We start from the raw sequence: 12549 nt of genomic DNA on the forward strand, positions 1-12549 counted from the left end.
TGAGGACAATTTTGAGGAAGCTCTAGATCTCAACATGGATAGAGAAGTTCACAACCATGTGAGAGCTGATGGAAACAATGCCATTCCCGAGAGGAGGGTTCTTGGTTCATACATAAACCCAACCTCTGGGAATTGTGGTAGCAGCATTCAGAAACCACCCATTCAGGCCAACAATTTTGAACTCAAACCGCAGCTAATATCACTGGTGGAGAATCATTGTTCATTTGGTGGGAGTGCTAATGAAGATCCAAACCAACATCTCACAAAATTCCTGAGAATTTGCGACACTGTGAAGTCCAATGGAGTCCAGGAAGATGCCTATAAACTGCTCTTGTTCCCATTTTCACTTAGGGACAAGGCAGCTAAGTGGCTGGAATCATTCCCAAGGGGAAGCCTAACAACCTGGGATGAGGTGGAAAGCAAGTTTCTGGCACGTTTCTACCCCCCACAAAAGGTCAATAGGCTTCGATCTGAGGTTCAGACTTTTAGACAACAAGATGGTGAAACTCTCTACGAGGCATGGGAGAGGTTCATGGATTTGACAAGGAAATGCCCACCAGACATGTTCCATGACTGGGTGCAATTGCATATTTTCTATGATGGACTTTCTTATGAATCAAGGAAGGCTGTAGACCATTCATCAGGAGGTTCATTGAACAGGAAAAAGACTGTGGAAGAAGCCATTGAAGTGATTGAGACAGTGGCTGAGAATGAGTACTACTATGCTTCAGAGAGACACAACACTAAGGGAGTCATGGAGCTGAACCATGTTGATACAGTTCTAGCCCAAAACAAGGTGTTTGCCAAGCAACTAGCAGAGCTCACCAGGAAATTAGAAACAAATCAAGTGGCTGTAATACACACACAAGATCAAGAGGAAGTAAGCACTGAAGGAGGTGATTGGGAAGAGGCCAACTATGTGGGAAATCAACAAAGGCAACCATATGATCCACATTCCAACACTTACAACCCAGGCTGGAAAAACCACCCAAACTTTGGGTGGGGAAACCAGCAAACCCAACCACAAAACCACAAACCTTACAACCCCAACCAACATAACAATTCCACATACCAAAACTCCAACCAAAGATCATACCAAGCCACACAAAACACTTACTCCCAACCACCATATCATGGCCAAAATAATCAACCTGCCCAACCTAATCCGAACCAACAATTTTAAGATCAATTAAACAGGATAGAAGGAATGCTTGCAAACATGGGTCAGGACATAAGTGAGTTGAAAAGCTTTAGGGATGATGTAATATCTACCTTAAGGAACCATGGTGAAAAACTCAAGAGGATGGAGTCTCGAGTAGGAGAGCTATCTCAACAGGCCCCCAAGTCAACTGCAGTGTTCCCTAGTGACACAGAAAAGAATCCTAAAGGGGAACAAAAGGGAGTGAGATGGGAAGAATGCAAGGCCATCACCATATTGAAGGAAGTCTCAGAAGAAGAAGGAATCAGACCCTCAGAACAGGAGCCAGAAATCTTGAAGGAAGGTGTGGAAGAAGCTAAGCAGGAAAGTGAAACTGAGCAAGCCAAGGAACTGCAAAATAAAGGCATGCTGGAAACATACCAACCAAAAGCACCATTTCCTCAGAGGTTAGGAGGAGGTGAAAAAGGGAAACATATTCAAGGTTTTTAGAGACATTTAAGTCTCTCCATATCAATATTCCCTTTCTTGAGATTCTTCAGCAGATGCCTACACATATCAAGTATTTGAAGGAATTGCTGAGCAAGAAAAGAGTTTTGAAGGGAGGACAAACTGTAATAATGAACAAAGAGTGCAGTGCCCTCATCAAGAAGGACATAGTCTCTAAGAAAACAGACCCAGGAAGTTTTCATATCCCCTGCATCATAGGGGAAACAAAAATTGACAGAGGATTCTGTGATCTAGGAGCTAGCATAAATGTGATGTCTCTGACTCTTATGAAGAGGCTACAACTGAATGAGGTGAGATCCACTGATGTAATCATACAACTGGCTGACAAAACTCAGAAGCAAGCTGAAGGGGTAGTTGAGAATGTGCTGGTGAAAGTGGGAAATTATTTCTTCCCCACAGACTTTGTCATTTTGGACATGGAGGAAAGCTACCTACACCCTATCATTCTGGGAAGGCCATTTCTAGCCACTGCTAGAGCACTCATAGATGTAGAACAAGGAGAGCTAATTTTGAGAATACATGATGAACAACTCATTTTCCATGTTTTTAAACCTGCATCTGAGCCTGAACCAGAACCTGAAAAGCCTAAGGATGATAGTAGCCATCTGTGTTTGGAGGAAAGCAATCCAGCAGCTGAAACTCTGAAACAGTCCTTGGAAGGCAAACAAGAATTGCAAGAGTTAAAGCCACAAGAATCAATAGAAACAGCTCAGAAGGATCCTCCTGGCATAAGGGTCAATGAAGAAATCCTCAAGAGAGAGGGAAGAATTGTAAAGAAATTGCCAAGAGGGTGGAGAAACAAGAAAATTCCCACTGAAGGTTTCTCTCCGGGAGATAAAGTGATATCAAGTCATTATCTGCCAATCCCACCTGGCCTCAAAACCATTCCTTCCCAGCTCCCTCAAGTGTTCACAATCAAGAAAGTTCTTTCTATGGAACATTTGGAAATCATGAAGGAATCAAATGGGGACGTTTTCATAGTGAGAGGAGAGGACATCAAGCACTACAATCCACCCTAACAAGGGACAACCGTCAAGCTAGTGACGTTAAAGAAGCGCTTCATGGGAGGCAACCCATGTTTTAGTATCCTTACTCTTTATTGTTTTGCTTTGCATCTAATAAAGCATGGTTTCTTATGCATGAACTTGAATCCTCAGGACAACTGTTGATAAGGTGCACTAAATATTGCATGTAAAATACAATTGGTCTCTAAGTTTGGTGTGCCTGAAGACACCCCAAATCTTATTCAAATTGTATTCAATCTTTCATTCAAGGTGCACAACCAAACATTAAGTTTGGTGTTCCTCTTTGAACACAGTTAATGAAAAGCAAGAAGTTCCTCTGGATTTAGAAATTCATGACAAGTATACCATTTGCATGTTTTAATACTTTGATTTCAATTACTTTAGGTAGTAAAATTGTTTAGGATTCAAAGAGCAGAGGAGTAAGTAGGAGACTAAGTTTGGTGTTCACACACCAACTTAAGACTCAGACACTTGCCCATACATAGTTGAGCTAACCACTCAAGTGCTTGAGAAGCAAGCAACTTCATCACCCTTTGCAGGAAAGGAAACAAGGATCTTAGAAAGAACATGAAGCAACAACTAGGAGAAGAAGGAGAAATCAAATTGTTTCCTGGCAACAAAGAGAAAACAAGAAATTTCACAAGGTGGTGTTGTTCCTTGACCATTCTTTAAAAGGCAAACAAAAGCATGCTTGTTCTGGTTTAAACTGTAATTGTTGAATCTTTCTGGAATGTGAAGTTTTTAGTATGAGTGTTGGTTTACTGCTTTGAATAAAGTGAATGCCTAGATGTTTGGATATAACTTCACCTTCTTAAACAAATGCTTGCCATGCTTGTTCTATTTCCAAAAATAAAAGAAAAGTTTGAACAAAAGTAACTTGGCTCAATTAGTGACAAATCAAGTAGAATTAAGTGGTGGTATGTGTTCATACCCTGACCGAGCTCCTCCAAACTCGGCAAATTCACAAAAGGTCCGACCTCGTCCAAGGCTCACGCCTTAAGGTCGGACCTCGGACAAAAAGCAAAGAAGGCCCATCACAAAGGAACACAGCCCAAAACCTAAAAGCCGAAAAGGCCTAGGAAAGGCGGTTCCACAAAGATAGGGATAAAACTCCCAAAAAGATAAGATAAGATAAGAATATCTTATCCAGGGAAGATCACGGCCAACTACTATAAATACACTGGAGCACCCAGGTATGGCATTCATTCCACATCTACACATATCTGCTTGGACCCATGCTAACTTAAGCATCGGAGTGTCATTGCAGGTACAACCACCAACCACTCTGCATATCAAGCTCGGGTCCCTGAACCCCCACCTCGGGCCTCTCCAGACGACCGAGCTACACGTTTCAGGTAACCCCCGGAACATTGGCGCCGTTGCCGGGGACCTGGAAGTCATCCCTCCATCATGGCAGATGACCCCCACGACAATGACCACGCTGCATCTGAACAAGAGGACGAAATCGACACCGGAGAACGACCGGACAGCCCTCTATCACCACGCACTCCAGGAGGAAACAAACAGAATCGCCCAAAGACATCACTCCCAAACAAAGATCCGCAAAATTCCGAAAAAGAGAAGAGCTCGGAAATTCTAGAAGCGGTCCGGGCACAACAACATCGGCTGAAACAACTCGAAGAGGACATAAAAAAGCAGAAAGAAACTGAACGAGATCTGAGAAGGGAGACTCGAAAGCGCAGAGAATTAGAAGAAAAACTGCAGAAAATAGAGGCCAACCTGAAAAACCGGACAGAACGTGGCACCACCCCCGAAGGCAACCACGATCCCTTCACGAAAGAGATCATGAACGAGAAGGTACCACGAAACTTCAAACCACCCGACATGGATCTCTACGACGGCACCACCGATCCAAGTCACCACCTCAGTAACTTCAGAAGCAGAATGTACCTAGTCGACGCCTCCGACGCGATTCGGTGCAAAGCCTTCCCCACCACTCTCACCAAGTCAGCCATGAAGTGGTTCGACAACCTGCCACCAAGATCAATCACCAACTTCGAGGATCTAACCAAAAAATTCCTAACAAGGTTCTCTATTCAAAAGGACAAAACAAAACATGCCCCCAGTCTACTCGGGATCAAGCAAGGTAACCAAGAAACTCTCCGAGAATACATGGAGCGATTCAACAAAGCCTGCCTGGACATACAACACTTGCCCACTGAAGCAGCCATCATGGGACTAGCAAACGGCCTAAAAGAAGGACCGTTTAGCCAATCCCTATCCAAACGATACCCGACCTCCCTATACGAGGTGCAGGAACGGGCAGAAAAATATATCAACATGGAGGAAACCTCCCAGCTAAGAGACTCTTCTAGGAAGGAATCGACCTACCCACTCCGAGATCGGGATCGGGAACAGAAGAAAAAAGAAGACCCCAACTCGGACAAACCACGGAAGTACCACAACTACACCCCCCTCCGAGTCTCCCTGGTAGACGTCTACAGAGAAGTATGCCACACCGAAAAGATCCCACCGCCCCGACCGCTAAAACACAAGAGAGCGGGAAGAGATCGGTCCGAATACTGTGAATATCACAAACTCTACGGTCACTCTACTAACGACTGCTACGACCTAAAAATTGTTATAGAAAAGCTGGCCAGAGAAGGAAAGCTCGACAGATACATAGCAGAGAAAGGAGAAGAGACCAGGAAGAGAAGACGGGAGATAACGAAGGTCGGGCCGAACAAATCCCGCGAACCCCCGAAAGACACGTTCACATGATAAATGGAGGTTTTGCAGGCGGAGGAACATCCAGATCCTCGCAAAAAAGACACCTCAAAGAAGTCTATCATGTCCGAGAAGACAGTCCCCTGCCCGAGTTACCTACTATCTCATTTACCCGAGAAGATGCTCAAGGGATAATTCCCGGACACGACGATCCAATGGTAGTCACCATTATCCTAGCAAACGCCAACTTACATCGAACCCTGATTGACCAAGGAAGCTCAGCAGATATCCTGTTCAAAACGGCATTCGACAAGCTCGGACTTGAAGAAAAAGAACTAAAGGCCTACCCCACCGACCTATTTGGGCTAGGGGATACCCCGATCCATCCCTTAGGATACATCCCGCTACACACTACCTTTGGAAGAGGCGAGCAATCTAAAACATTGAGCATCGACTACATTATCGCCGACGTCACCTCGGCATACAATGCCCTCATCGGACGACCAACCCTAAACAGACTAGCAGCTATAGTCTCGACCCCACACCTCTGTATGAAGTTCCCTACCGCAAAAGGAATCGCTACCCTAAAAGGCGACCAAAAACTAGCGCGGCGATGCTACAACGAAAGCCTGAGCCTAAAAGGGAAGAAGGTCAACACGATAGAACTCGGACGAGTTCAGTCCCGAGAAGATCTTCGACCACAACCAGAGGGAGAGACCGAAAAAGTCCAGATTGGGAGCACACCTGAAAAAATAACAAACATAGGAGCGAACCTCAAAACGGGCCTAAAAGAGGAACTCATAACCCTCTTAAAGGAGAATTCCGACCTCTTCGCCTGGAAAGCCTCCGACATGCCGGGCATAAGCCCCGACCTGATGTGCCATAAACTATCAGTTTACCCGGGATCCCGACCTGTCCAACAAAGACGCCGGAAGCTCGGACCCGAGCGCATACAAGCAATAGAAGAACAAGTACAAGCACTACTAGATGCAGGGTTCATTAGGGAAGTAAAATACCCCCTATGGCTCGCAAACGTGGTCCTGGTAAAAAAGCCCAACGGAAAATGGAGGATGTGCGTCGATTACACAGACCTCAACAAAGCCTGCCCCAAAGACCCATATCCACTACCAAACATCGACGCCTTAGTAGACGCAGCCTCAGGCTACAGATATCTCTCCTTCATGGATGCATACTCGGGATACAATCAAATCCCGATGTATGGACCCGACCAAGAAAAGACCTCGTTCATAACCCCAAGGGCAAACTACTGCTACGTAGTAATGCCCTTCGGGCTGAAGAACGCAGGGGCAACCTACCAGAGGCTAATGAACAAAGTGTTCTCAGAACACATCGGACTACAGCTAGAGGTGTACGTCGACGACATGCTGGTAAAGACACAAGAAGACAGAAACTTACTGACCGACCTCACCAGCGTCTTCGGCACCCTCAGAAAACACAATATGAGACTTAACCCGACAAAGTGCACCTTCGCCGCAGAGGCCGGAAAGTTCTTAGGCTTCATGCTGACTCAAAGGGGCATCGAAGCGAACCCGGACAAATGCCAAGCGATACTCAATATGAAGAGCCCGACGTGTGTCAAAGAAGTACAACAACTGAATGGAAGGCTAGCTGCCCTATCAAGATTCTTGGCAGGATCAGCAATAAAGTCACTACCTCTCTACTCACTCCTAAAGAAAGGGAAACCCTTCTCATGGACCCCGGAGTGCGAAAAAGCCTTTCAAGAATTCAAGGAGTTCCTCGGGCAGCCACCAATCCTAACCCGACCTTTAAAGGGAGAGGAACTCGTACTATACCTCTCGGTCGGACATCAAGCAGTCGCTTCAGCATTAATACGAGAAAATGACCAAGGACAACATCCCATATACTTTGTAAGCAAAGCACTACAAGGAGCCGAATTAAACTATCAGAAGATAGAAAAATTCGCCTACGCCCTAGTATTCACAGCTCGGAGGCTCCGTCCCTACTTTCAAGCCCACACCATCAAAGTCCGGACAAACCAACCCATGAGACATATCCTCCAAAAAACAGACCTGGCAGGACGAATACTGCAATGGGCGGTGGAACTGTCCGAGTTCGACCTCCACTATGAAACCCGGACTGCCATAAAATCTCAGTATCTAGCCGACTTCATCGCAGAATACACTGAGAACCCTGGAACCCCACTCTCATGGAACCTGTATGTCGACGGGTCCTCAAACAAAGCTGGAAGCGGAGCCGGGGTTATACTCGAAAGCGACCAAGGAACGCGGATAGAACTATCCCTAAAATTCGAGTTCCAAGCTTCGAACAACCAAGCCGAATACGAGGCCCTACTAGCAGGTCTAAAGCTAGCCGAAGAGGTCGGAGCCCAGAAAATCATGATTTTCAGCGACTCCCAGGTCGTCACATCGCAAGTGAATGGAAGCTACCAAGCCAAAGACCCAACTATGAAAAAATACCTGGAACAAACACAGGCACAATTACGCCACTTTCCAGAGATACAGATCCAGCACATACCTCGGGAACAAAATGCCCGGGCAGACGCCCTCTCAAAGCTTGCCAGCACCAAGCCCGGAGGCAACAACAGAAGTCTCCTCCAGGAAACCTTACGATCTCCCTCCGTGCTAAGAGAGGAAGAAACGCTAAATATATCCGACCAACAGCAGGGATGGATGACCCCCATACTCAGCTACCTGAAGTCGGGAACTCTCCCCGCCGAAAGAAAGGAAGCTAAAAGACTCACGAAAGACGCCCAGAATTATACACTAATTCATGACGTATTATACAGAAGAGGATTCGCAAACCCCCTCCTTAGGTGCGTCCCGACCTCAGAAACAAAGAGCGTCCTCGAAGAAGTCCACGGAGGCATGTGTGGGAACCACCTCGGAGCTCGGGCATTATCCAAGAAAGTAGTCCGAGCCGGGTTCTACTGGCCAACTTTGCAAAGAGACGCAACGGAGTTTGTGAAAATATGCCCCCCCTGCCAAAAACACGCCAATTTTCACAAGGCACCACCCGAAGACCTTATCAGCATCACCGCACCATGGCCCTTCGCAAAATGGGGACTTGACCTACTCGGCCCGTTCCCCCAAGGACCGGGGCAAGTTAAATACCTCATAGTAGGGGTCGACTACTTCACAAAGTGGATCGAAGCTGAACCTTTAGCCACCATTACGGCTCAGAAAAGCCGCAAATTCCTATACAAAAACATTGTCACAAGGTTCGGAGTCCCCTACTCCATTACAACAGACAATGGAACACAGTTCACAGACACAAGTTTTCAGAACTTGGTGGCCGAACTAAAAATCAAACAGCAATTCACCTCAGTCGAGCACCCACAAGCCAACGGACAAGCAGAGGCCGCAAATAAAGTCATCTTGGCCGGGTTAAAACGAAGACTCCAAGAGGCCAAAGGGGCATGGGCCGAGGAGCTCCCCCAGGTATTATGGGCATATCGGACAACTCCACACTCTACAACGGGAGAATCGCCATTCCGACTAGCTTATGGGATGGAGGCAATGATTCCTATCGAAATAGATGGAGGGTCACCCAGAGTCATCTTCTACAACGAAGAAGGTAACCCGCAGGCGCAAAAGGAAGAACTCGACCTCCTCCCCGAGGTCCGAGAAAGAGCCCGGATCTGAGAAGAGGCCTCAAAACGGCGAACGGCCCTTAGATACAATCAGAAAGTAATAAAACGGAGCTTCTCCACTCACGACCTAATTCTAATCCGAAATGACATCGGAACACAAAAGTCGGGAGAAGGAAAGCTAGCTGCAAACTGGAAAGGACCCTACAAAGTAACAGAAGTCTTAGGAACAGGCTATTACAAGATATCCGACCTAGAAGGCAATGAGCTGCCCAGGGCCTGGCACGCCTGTAATCTAAGACGGTACTACAGCTAGAAAAATTTGACCCGAGGTGTACTCTTTTTCCCTACAAGGGTTTTTTAACGAGACACCCGGTCAAGTAAGGCACCCCGACCTAGTCAAGGGTAAACACTCTGTAAATATTCTTTCTTTTTTAATACTAATCAAATTTTTCTATGTTCTTTTGTTCTTCCTCGTGATAAAACAAATCCTGAAAAAGTACCCCGCCAAGGCGCATTAATTTATGCTCGACAAAACACAAAAAATCATTGCCGAGAGACCACACAAGGTCGGCAAGGATAAAAGCGACGAGGTTCAAATTAATGTGAGAAGTTATAAAAGTAACTCTGAAAAAGGCTCAAAGAAGCCAAATAAAAAGAGATTACAAAAATAACTTAAAAGGCCGACCAATGAAAGATCGGACCCAACGAAGGGTGTACTCGACCGCCTAACCCGAGGTCCGAGAAAAAGCCCGAACCCGAGAAGGAAGCCTTAAAACGGCGAAAACAAAGATTTCGAAAACGCTTACTAAAAAGTTGCTATACAAAAACAACTAAAAAAGTACGAGCGAAAAAACGAAATCGAGCGCTAGCTAAAAAGTTGTTATCCAAAAAACAACTAAAAAGCATAAAAGCGGAGCAACAAGTCAAAACGGCGAAAACAAAGATTTCGAAAACGCTTACTAAAAAGTTGCTATACAAAAACAACTAAAAAAGTACGAGCGAAAAAACGAAATCGAGCGCTAGCTAAAAAGTTGTTATCCAAAAAACAACTAAAAAGCATAAAAGCGGAGCAACAAAGTCAAAACGCAAACAAAAACACCGCATAATAAGCTAAAAAATTACTACAAAGTAGCCAAAAGCAAAAAGGGTGTCCAAAGCATTCACAGAAACCATCCAAAAACAAAAGAGCCCACAGGCCGGGCAAAAAATCAAAAGATAAAAAGATCACAGAGAATCAAAGATCCTTTCCGGACGCCACATCAGAAGGCTGCGGAAGAAACATAGAAATCGGGACAGCATCAACGGCACCGTCATCTCGGTTTAAAACCTCCACACCAGATCCGTCCCCGACCAAAGGTGAAGTCGGGTTCGCAGCCGGAACTTCAGGGTCGGACACCGGAACCTTGGGGTCGGACACCGGAACCTCATCCTCGTTGGGAGCAGGAACAATCTTTCCCTCCACAACAACGTTATCCATACTGAATAAGCTCAGATCCAGGTCAGGAGCAAGAACCCGGACCTGAGCCTTCAAATTTTTATACATAGCATCCATACCCTTAGCCACACGCCCTTCTAGCTCGTAAAAGTCATCCTGAGCAGATCGCAACTTCTCCTTTGTCTTCACAAGCTCGACAAGTGCCCGAGTATAATTCTCCTTCGCCGCCTTCGCCATCTCCTCGGACGAACTCGCCGCCGCCACAGCCGCGGTAGCTTTAGCTTTCTCCTTCTCCAAAGACTCCTCCAGCTCAGCAATCCTTGCAGCCTTCAGTTTACTAATTCTCTCAAACTCGGATTGAGCTTTCTCAAGTCGGGAACTGGTCGCACCAATAGGGGCTTTCTTGAACTCCCGGGCAATAGCGGCATGAAGACTAGCCATCCGGACACAGCTCCGCGCCATATACTGAGAATGGTGCTCCATAGACACATCATCAGTAGAAATAAAAGTCTGAGGGAGAATATGCTGTTCAACCCAACCAAGAGCATCGAAATCCTTGTCATTAAAACCCGCAGGCTCTTGAGAGGTCTTCTGTTTCTTGGGAGGAGGACCCGGGGACGAAAGAGGAGAAGAGGTAGCAGGTCCAGAGGTCGGAGGATCTTGATTTATAGCTCGGAACTGGGGAGTCGGAATAGTTTTTGACCGAGTAGTAACACCCACAGTAGTCTTCTCAGGAGAAGATCGGGCAGAAGCCCCCCCGGCCCCAATATTCCGAGCAGCCACAGACTTCTTCGTCCGACGAAGGAACTTCATGGAATCCGCCTGAGAAGACATCTCTGCAGAAATAAAAGAAAAGGATTACCACAACAGAAATTCCACCAAAACAAGCAAAGCCAAAAATACTAAAAAAGATGAATCTCGGAGAGGTCGGGAACTACCTAACTCGGAACGGAGAAGGCTTGGATCTCCCAACATTTTCTTCGTGTCCAAGTGAGGTGCCCGACCCCATAAATTGCTCACCACACCCACAAAAGCCTGCTCCACCTCATCTAGACTCTCAAAAGTATACTTAGTAGACACTACATTCTCCTGCCAACAAAGAGGAAAAGAAGGCTCCCCACTCTCATCTAGAAAGAAAGGTCGGACATCTCCAGTAGCCCGGACCTTGAAATAAAAGTTCTTAAAATCATGAAAGGACTCATCATACAGGGTACAAAACTTCCTTCCCTGGTTAGCCCTAAAAGAGACCCAAGATACCTTCCCTCCACCCGACCCCGGCTTCGTCAACACAAACAAATAGGAAAAAAGAGAAATAGAGGGAGGGACCCCCAAAAACTGACAAAAAAGTTAAAACAGCTTTAAAAACGCCCATGAATTTGGATGGAGCTGCGTAGGGGCAAGGTTACAAGACCACAACACCTCGGACTCCAGGTCGGTAAAAGGAAGTCGGACACCCAGCTTAGAGAAAAAACAATCATAAGCATAAAAGAAGAGCTTCTCGGAACTCTCTAAAGGCGGGAAGCACACTCTCTCCTCGGAATCCGGGGCCACTAGTTCATAATCCCTCTCAGACTCTCTATTTTCACATATGCTACTGTGCCTACGGAACCTAGCTAAATACTCAGAATCTACCACAGAAGGGACTCTTAGAGGAAGAGGGTCTACCCAACCAAGACCCCGTGGAATCTTAGTCGACATCGCCTGAAGAACCTTTCGAGACATTAAAATTCCTACCTACAAAGAAGAATACAACAGCAAGCAAAAATCATGTAAAGAAGAAAGCAAAAACCCGGAGCGAAAACACCAGAGAACAAAAAAGAGCCCCCCCCATATACAAACAACAGCAGTGGCGGCGCCTCTTTTTGGGGCAACCCAGGCATAAAGAAAAAGAAACAAAACAAAGAGCCACATAAAGAACAGAAGCATATGATCACAAGAAAGGAAAAATATGGGAAAATAAACCTGGAAAAAGAAACGAAGGCGAAAAAGCTCCGAAACAAGAAGAAACGAAGACGAAGAGCTCCGAAACAAGGAGAACAAGACGGCGGCACAGAGGAAACCCCGGAAAAGCACACAGAAAGATTCAGGGAAGCAGAGTAAAAAGAAGAAGCAGTGCTCGAAAAGGATAGAGAGAAAAATGCAG

At 46.0% G+C, this 12549-nt stretch overlaps 1 non-coding gene across 1 annotated transcript; it reads right to left on the reverse strand.

Moving 5' to 3' along the window:
- Positions 1-460: 460 nt before the first annotated feature.
- On the reverse strand, positions 461-564 carry LOC130984072 (small nucleolar RNA R71). The gene has a single exon (XR_009088030.1). It is a non-coding gene; the product is annotated as a small nucleolar RNA R71 (small nucleolar RNA).
- Positions 565-12549: the final 11985 nt, after the last annotated feature.

This window comes from Arachis stenosperma, chromosome 5, assembly GCF_014773155.1.
Source record: "Arachis stenosperma cultivar V10309 chromosome 5, arast.V10309.gnm1.PFL2, whole genome shotgun sequence".
NCBI lineage: Eukaryota > Viridiplantae > Streptophyta > Magnoliopsida > Fabales > Fabaceae > Arachis > Arachis stenosperma.